Genomic DNA, 8191 nt, shown 5'->3' with positions numbered 1-8191 from the left:
GCAAGAGTGTCCAATCTGTGTCCACTATGCAGACAGGACAAGTTTGATGCATCCAGTATTTTCTGATCAATATACTGAGTCCCCAGGAGACAGGGTGAGGAAGAGTTCCATTGTCAACTTCAGAACTGAGAGAAAGAAAGCCAGAGGAGTGCTGTTCTTTGGCTGGAGTTAGAGAGATTAGCACTCAAGCTACCATAAAGTTTTAGACAGTACTGCATTATGCAGTCATGACATGCACTGTATCAGATGTCAGTCTTTTTAGACTTTAGAGCTTATGAGTAACTCCTAGGAAACTTGATTTCCCATCACCCTTTAAAAAAAAAAAAAAAAAAAAAACGAACAAACCATTTTATAGGGTATTGTGCAAGTGCATTTGTTTCATTTCAAGGTGGGTTTTTTGCATGGGGAGGAGGGGGAAGAAAACCACCCACTTCCCCAGGAATGAAAGTGGCTCTAAAGTAAACTGGTTCTCCCACTCCAACACCCCCCCCCCCCCACACACACACACACACCACCATTTCAAGTGGTCAGAAAATTAAACCTGGATTAAATGTGAAAAGGTAATTTCCATCTCAAAAACGATCCTGACCAGCACATCCAGTTAATCTAATTATACTTGGTACTTTTATGAGAGAGGGGGAATCAAAGAATCCCATTATTCATTAAAACTTCCCTCCTTCCACTCAAAATAGGGCCTAAATTTGGGAAAGTTGTTCAAGCCTTCTGTTTTACTTCAGGCTTCTTTGCCCACCATGCATCAATATGCAGAGGAGTCCTGCTGTTCATTTACATCCACAGAAGCTTTTCATTCTATTAGTGTCAAACCTTTTCTGAAGTATCCCTTGTTACCTAAGCTAAGCCATTCAGCATGGCCATGTAGTCAGAGTCTTAGCAGCACTAGCTGCTGAGAGAAGAGACAGATGCTGGCAGCCCAGCCAATCTAACTGAGCATTCCCTAAAGCATCCCCCTCCCCCATGCCTTCTATTTGAGGAACATAAGAACGGCCATACTGGGTCAGACCAAAGGTCCATCCAACCCAGTATCCTGTCTGCCGACAGTGGCCATGCCTGGTGCCCCAGAGAGAGTGAACCTAACAGGTAACGATCAAGCGATCTCTCTCCTGCCATCCATCTCCACCCTCTGACAAAACACACTACTCATTTTCCCTACTGCCTAGCAGACACCACACCAAGCCCCTTTGCTTTTGTACTAGGCAACTCCTGCTACGGTGAACAGGACCAGAAATGGTGTTGTAGCAGAGCAGACCCAAAATGTCTTTGCTCATCATGTTGCCTCTAACAGTCGCCATATGCTTTAGAGTGTATTTGTCACAACTGGAATTTTGCATGTGGGAAGTGCTGGAGGAAGAGTCAATGACAGTGTTTTAGCTATTGTAACAGCTGATTAGACTTTTCATGGTCTATTAAATTTAACAATGAGGAAACCAAGTAGCTAAAAATAGCTTGAAGCTAAATTTTATTCACCATACTGAGGTGTTAGGCAATGGATCTTCTGCGGTCTCCTAAAGGAGAGGTCCAGGGTTCTTACTGAAGGACAAAAGTAGTGAAGAGTTCAGCTGCTCTCCCCCAAGGTGTGCTTGTCAGACAGGCATGCTTCCATGCCGTTCTGGGGCACTCCCAGGTGCTTCAGGTTGGTGAGGTGGCCATCAAGCACCTGGGAGACCTTTACCTGCTCCCCCGGGGACGGACACACAGTTTTGTTCATTCCCTCTCAATCTGTCACTCTGTGCTGTCAGAGAGAATACTGGGGGTAGATGGACTATTGGCCTAATCCACTAAGGCCATTCTTATGGTCAAGTCTGAGAACAGTGATGTGTTCACAGCACAAAGTTTAGAGCCTTCTTTATTTGCCACACAGACAGGTGAGTCCCATTTGCTTCAGTGCAAGCAAGGGGACACATTACTAGGGCCCTACCAAATTCATGGGCCATGAAATCTAGTCTCCTCCTGTAAAATCTGGTCATGTGCTTTAACCAATACTATCCAGATTTCATGGGGGAGACCAGCATTTCTCAAATTGGGGGTCCTGAACCAAAAGGGAGCTGCAGGGGGGGGTCACAAGGTTATTTTAGGGGGCTCACAGTATAGCCACCCTTGCTTCTGCACGGCCTTCAAAAATCAGGCAGCTGGAGAGCAGCAGCTGTTGGTCAAGCGCCCAGCTCTGAAAACAGTTCTCCACCAGCAGCAGTGCAGACATAAGGAGGACAATACCATACCACCCTTGACTTCTGCGCTGCTGGGCAGACACGGACATACTTTTTGGGGTCAGAACCCCTACAATTACAACACTGAAATTTCAGCTTTAAATAGCTAAAATCATGAAATTTATGATTTTTAAAATCCTATGACCGTGAAATTGACCAAAATGGACCATGAATGTGGTAAGGCCCTAATCATTACGTAAGAGTTAAAGTAGTTTTTGTACGGATTTAGGAGAAGTTTGCAGAGGACTAGTATTCTCCATTTGTTATCGGCAATTGACAGTCAGCATCTAGTTTTGTTTTTCAGAAAGCAGCATTTTCCATTGCTCTGTAAACATGCCACACATTTTAGGCAGGGTAATGTTTGTTCTCCGGTTTATATAGTGGTCCTGAATGGTCCCTGGTTAGTTTATTTTTTTAGTGGCGTGACACCAGGGATAAGTTCAGTTCAACCACATTCTCCAGAAGCTTGTTTATTAGCTTCAGTGATTGGCTTCTACACAACAGTCCCTGAATCAAGAAGGAAGTTACCTCACTGGTTTGATATGGTAAAAGGGCAGTAGCTAGACTATCCTCTGCAATCTATGCAAGACCCAGCAATAGCTTATTGTAGGTCCCAATCAAGCCACAACAGGTAGCCTGGGAATCTAGCAAAGCTCATACTGTCAGTTCAGTTGCTAGCAATCATGAGAGCTATTAGGGACTGGATAAGTTAGAGGCACCATATGCCTAGCTTAGAAGAAACTAAGTCACTGCTATGGCTCATCATTGACCAACGTTTTTTTCCCTTGTGTCCACTCAGAGAGTCAAGCCAATATGGCCATTAAACTGTGTGTTCACAAACGCCTTAACATCTCCACAAGCTGGATTTGAGGGCAGCTGCATGATTACTCACATGGGGATCACTCTTCTCCATAGCCAGCTCGCGCAGGTCCAACAGGGCCTAGTTCAGAATTTTCTCTAGTTGCAGGGCACACTGCACGGCCTCCAGGCTGTTCCCCCACTCATCCTGCTCTGGTTTCTGCAGGAAGGAACAAACAAAAAGATATGCTAGTAGACCTCACCTTCATGAGGTTTGTGGGACCACATATATAGGGTACTCTGCAGGAGAAATAGGTAGACTCCAAGGAAAGTAACAAGGGGCACTTTGAGGACAAAGGACTAATCTGACACCTTCATTGCAGCATATCCTATTACTTCAACCAGGAGTAGGGAATGGCGTTGAGAGCTCCTTTGAAGCATTCCACTCACCTAGTGGTCTAGACTGCTTCTCCCTTTCCCTGCCACACAAGGCAGACTGCAGAAGTAATACAAAGGAGCAGGCTGCCACCTCCTCCAGGAAAGGGGGAGTAGTGGTATGGCACGAACATAATGATTTAAGATGCATCAGGCAGACTGAATTTGTCTTTTGAGGCTCAGCTGAACAGCTCTGCCTGCTGAATCTGCCGTAAGGTCCCTCAGCCCACCAGTATTTGGTGAAGTTGTCCACTTTACTGCTAGCAGACTTTCTTCAGGCAGCCCCGAGTACACAGAAGCCTTTAGAACAGAATTAACTTGATTTGTTTTTGTCAATACTATTGTAGAGGAAGGAGCAATAGCACCGGCTACAGCTAAGCGTATTGCATGAAAAAGACATCCAGGCGTCCCACACAATTTTTAAATGCAGATCCACAGCACCCCTTAGTGTTCCAGTGCCAAGTTACAGAATATGTATTAACAGATGGGTCATGTAATGACTCTCTAAAGAGAGATTTTTCTCCACTGAGAGAAAAGGAGATCCACTGAAATTATTGAAACTGCTCATTTGTACAGGAATATAAAGCAGTAATACAGCAATAGGGTGACCAGATGTTCCAATTTTATAGGGACAGTCCTGATTTTTGGGTCTTTTTCTTAAATAGGCTCCTATTACCCCCCCACCCCCATTCCAGTTTTTCACATTTGCTGTCTGGTCACCCTATACAGCAATAACCTCACATTATAGCTTATCTGAAAGCACTGAATCTCATATGGTTTCAATTATCCCTTTCCTGGATACATGAATGGAATTGTTTTGTACCTCGATGTTCTGTAGGACAATACACTTTCTTTCCCCCCACTTGTTCTGGTGTTAGAAACCTCTCTGCATGCTCCTTTGCCTCATAGGACTTCAGGAACTGGGTCACATGCCTCAGAGCCACATCAGCACAGTCAAAGCAGCACAACTGTGGAAATACAAGAAATGAGTGTAGTGAGATTATACATCACACCTGGGGTTGGTTAAGGAGCCATCAATAGTTAAGGTCACCTCTTACATATAGCCTACAAAGTAACTAGCTCTTAACACCTACAAGAACACCTTCCTTCCTACTGCTTCTGCAGCAGTGCTCCAAAATCCTCAAGTTTCTGTCTTTTCTGGCCTTTACCCAAAGCCGTTCTGGAGCCACAGCACCCTGAATAACTCCCCATTATTTTCATAGTAGTCTTTGTACCTCCAACTTAATGCGTTACTACAGTCTCTAGATAAGACACCAGCTCGTAGTTCTTCTCCCCTCCCCCACAGGAAGAAAAAAAAGGACCACACACACACACACACACATCCCTCAGCAAAAAAAGTTCAGAAGCATTTCTAAATTAAGCCTTGGACCTCTAAAAAGAGGCTAAGAAACACAAACACCCACCATGGCCTGATATACATAGCTAGTATACAGCTTCATGTTTATCCTGCGATTCACAGCAGCCCCACATTCAGCATAAAAGTTCTGGCACACCTGGGAGTCCATTTGGGAGATGTAGCCCTACAGTATCTGTAATAGTTTAGACCCTAGTGAGGTTATAAGCAAACTCTACTGAAGCACAAACACAACCCAGAGCAAATGTAAAAATCTTGCCTCACATAGTTGCTATTAATACTGCTCAGACAAGGGTGTAGCAGATGCTTCTATCCAATAGAATTCTTCTTCCATCCCAATTAGCCTCCTGGACAGTGTCTGGCAGACATTCCACAGGTGACAGCATTATTCAGCAATGAGGCCCTGCCCGCAGCAGTTTCCATGAATAATGGACACACTTTCTTTGAACAGCCCAGGTAGGCACCTTTTGGCTCCTTCCCTTTGATTGACTGTGAAGAGTATGATACAATACGTGCAAAATGAGGAGAAAATTGAGTAAAGATATACAGATTCTATCAATCAACTTCTAATGTGCCTCTATATCACCAATCACTGTAACATTTAGCTGTTGGTACCTCACAGTCACTTCTAGTAGTTCCACTAGTGGTGCGCCTAAAGTGTACACAGTTTATCAGTGCATATTGAATGGCACCAGCAACCATCTCTGTGGTCTATTAGAAGACCACACCTTGCCTGAGGCATATGCCTATTACAGCATACAGCAATCTCTGCTCTGTAGTCTAGTACTCTGAGTGTGACATTAGAAACCAACCATTCCTGTGTTCTAATCCTACATGTTACACTGACTACCTCTGCAGCTCTAGGCAAATTATTTCACCTTTCTGCCTTATTTTTCCCGTCTGCAAAAGACGAATAATCATGCTATTTGCCTGGTTCAAAAGGGAGCTGACTGATTTAATTAGCTTTGAAGTTGGAAAATGCCATGTAAATACTCAATATTATTTCAGCACTCTGAGATGACTCATAGCCAAGACATGATAAGGGGTGACCTTCCCCCTTCACTATGGAGGAAACTGGAAAGAACAAGCTATGACATCCTTATAATCATTGCAATTTAAATATTTAGGAAACAATATCTTCCTTTATTGGCTTTTGCTCTGCATTTGCTAAGCTGTGTGTACATTTAGTGCTAAAATGTTACAGTGCTGGTGTGGCCTACCAGAATGAACCTTGCAAGGGGAGTCATGAACTCCTGGGTTCCAACTCTGGCTCATTCTAAAACAGAAAATCCCTTAGACTAGACCGTGAGCGCCTCAGCACGGGGACTGTGCAAATGTCCTAGCACGTTGTGGGCACCAGTGCAATTAAATAAAAATAATAATAGGGAGTTCATTGCAGGATCAGGGCCTAATTGACTACATCCTCAATCTTGCAAACACTCAGGCTCATGCTTAACTCGAGACACTTAAATATTTCTATTGACTTCGGTTGGACAGCTCATGTGTACAAGGTCAAACACAGGAGTGTCTGTAGAAGTGTGGCCTTGCGCAAAGCACTCCACAGCTTTTCATCTATAAAATGGGGATAAAATTGACTGAACTCCACCAGGGGTGCTTCGAGGATAGTTAGGTAAAATGCGTTGAGCATGCTATGCTTTGAGCATGTGAGGTTATAAGTATTACATCAATTGTGCTACGACTTTGTCATCTGTTATGAAGTAAAAGCAAATCACAGTCCCAGCTCTGGAGCAGTCCCCTTAGTGGGCTGCCCTAGAGCCAGGGACTCCAGAAACCTTGGGGGGGTCCATGACTTTGAGCCAGCTTGGCAGGCCACTGAGCTGCCAATGAAGTGGGCTGGGTTATGTTGTACCACTGTCTAGGTTACATCAGAGCTTCACTGAAACTGAACGATCTCCACAAAACATTTCCAATTAGACAACTCAGCAAATTCAGACAAAAATGTTTTGTCAGAATTTTTCTAATGAGAGCTAATATGGATATTGTCCCTCTTTATACTGTGGGGGGAGAGGGATGGATTTTGGTATAGGACATTCACCATTTATTACTGTAACTTGGGTTAATACCAGAAGATTGTAACCTCACACTGGAGCCAAGATCAAATGTGTCCCAATTCCAAACCTGGACTGACAAGGTTTTGCAAAAGGTAAAACACTATGATTTTTGCCAGTGTTTGGGACTAGCGAAAGGCCAGAACTGGAAACAGAAGGAGTAAAGCAGGGTAAATGCATTACTTCAGTAGACATTACCTTCAGATTATGTGGTAGATATCACGGTCAGGAGTGGCTCACAACTGTGAGTGCCTACCTCCGGGCAGACTGTCAGAAAACAGGGCAGACACCCCAAGCTGGTGGCATGTTTTGTAATTAGATTTCACGAAGCCAGTAACGAATGTGAATTCCTGGATCACTAGAACAGTATTTCTATAGAATCTCAGTCCCCTAAGATTCTCCAGTCTATCTTGCCCCCCAGACAAACTGGACTTTATAATAAAATGGTTACTTACACCAAAAAATCACATCAGTTAGGTTGCCTCCAGTCCCAAGAGATCAGTCACTTACCCCAGATCAATTGGCACTCTAGATCTTACACCAAAGATAGTTTACTATAGAATTGGCTGCCAGAATTAACAAATTTTATTAGCTAAGAAAAGGAAATGGCAGAGGTTAAAGCAGGTAACCTATATGTACAGGTGAATCACAGCCTACAATTCTAAATGGTAGCAGTGATGTAACAAACCCAGTTTCCCAAAAGTCTTTTCAGGGTACCTAGATTGTCTCTGGGGATCTCCACTTTGCATCTGATTCACTTTCCTGTAAGAGTCCAAACTATCCAGAGATGCAAGATCCTTCCTTGAATCTATAATTATAGCTTCTTCTCAAAGAAAACAAGCTGACAGGGTCACTACCCTCACAGGCTTTTCCTTTGATGGAGAGCAAGGAATGCAATTTGAGTCTTTGACCTTCGCTCATCACACACAAGGACCACTTGCTTTGAAGTTAGCAATTTTCTATTAAAGTTCTTTGTTTGCATTCCACAAGGCTTTTCTTGCTGAATGGGTTATTTATTTACAGGGATACACAAAATATAAATATTTGCTACTACATTGCAACAGGATATAGATAAGTGAAAACAATACAAGTAACATCCCATTAGTTTTCATGACATTTAAACACCAAATACACTCTTGTACGTTTAACAATCACTTTGCTCTATACTAATACACAAATGAATTGGCCTGGGGCTTCAACCTGAGCTGTCATACAAAACAAAATCATGTTTACACACGCTGCTGTCTTGGTCCATGGTATTGGCTCAGATGACATCACAAAATTGATTT

General features: G+C 43.4%; 1 pseudogene; it reads right to left on the bottom strand.

The window, feature by feature from the left end:
- Positions 1–265: 265 nt before the first annotated feature.
- LOC112120382 lies at positions 266–4987 on the bottom strand (annotated as a pseudogene).
- Positions 4988–8191: the final 3204 nt, after the last annotated feature.

The sequence above is a fragment of the Terrapene carolina genome, unplaced genomic scaffold, assembly GCF_002925995.2.
Source record: "Terrapene carolina triunguis isolate 2854851 unplaced genomic scaffold, T_m_triunguis-2.0 Scaffold130, whole genome shotgun sequence".
Classification (NCBI taxonomy): domain Eukaryota; kingdom Metazoa; phylum Chordata; order Testudines; family Emydidae; genus Terrapene; species Terrapene triunguis.
Note: the sequence above shows the minus strand (reverse complement) of the source record. Positions and strands in the feature narration are given on the sequence as shown.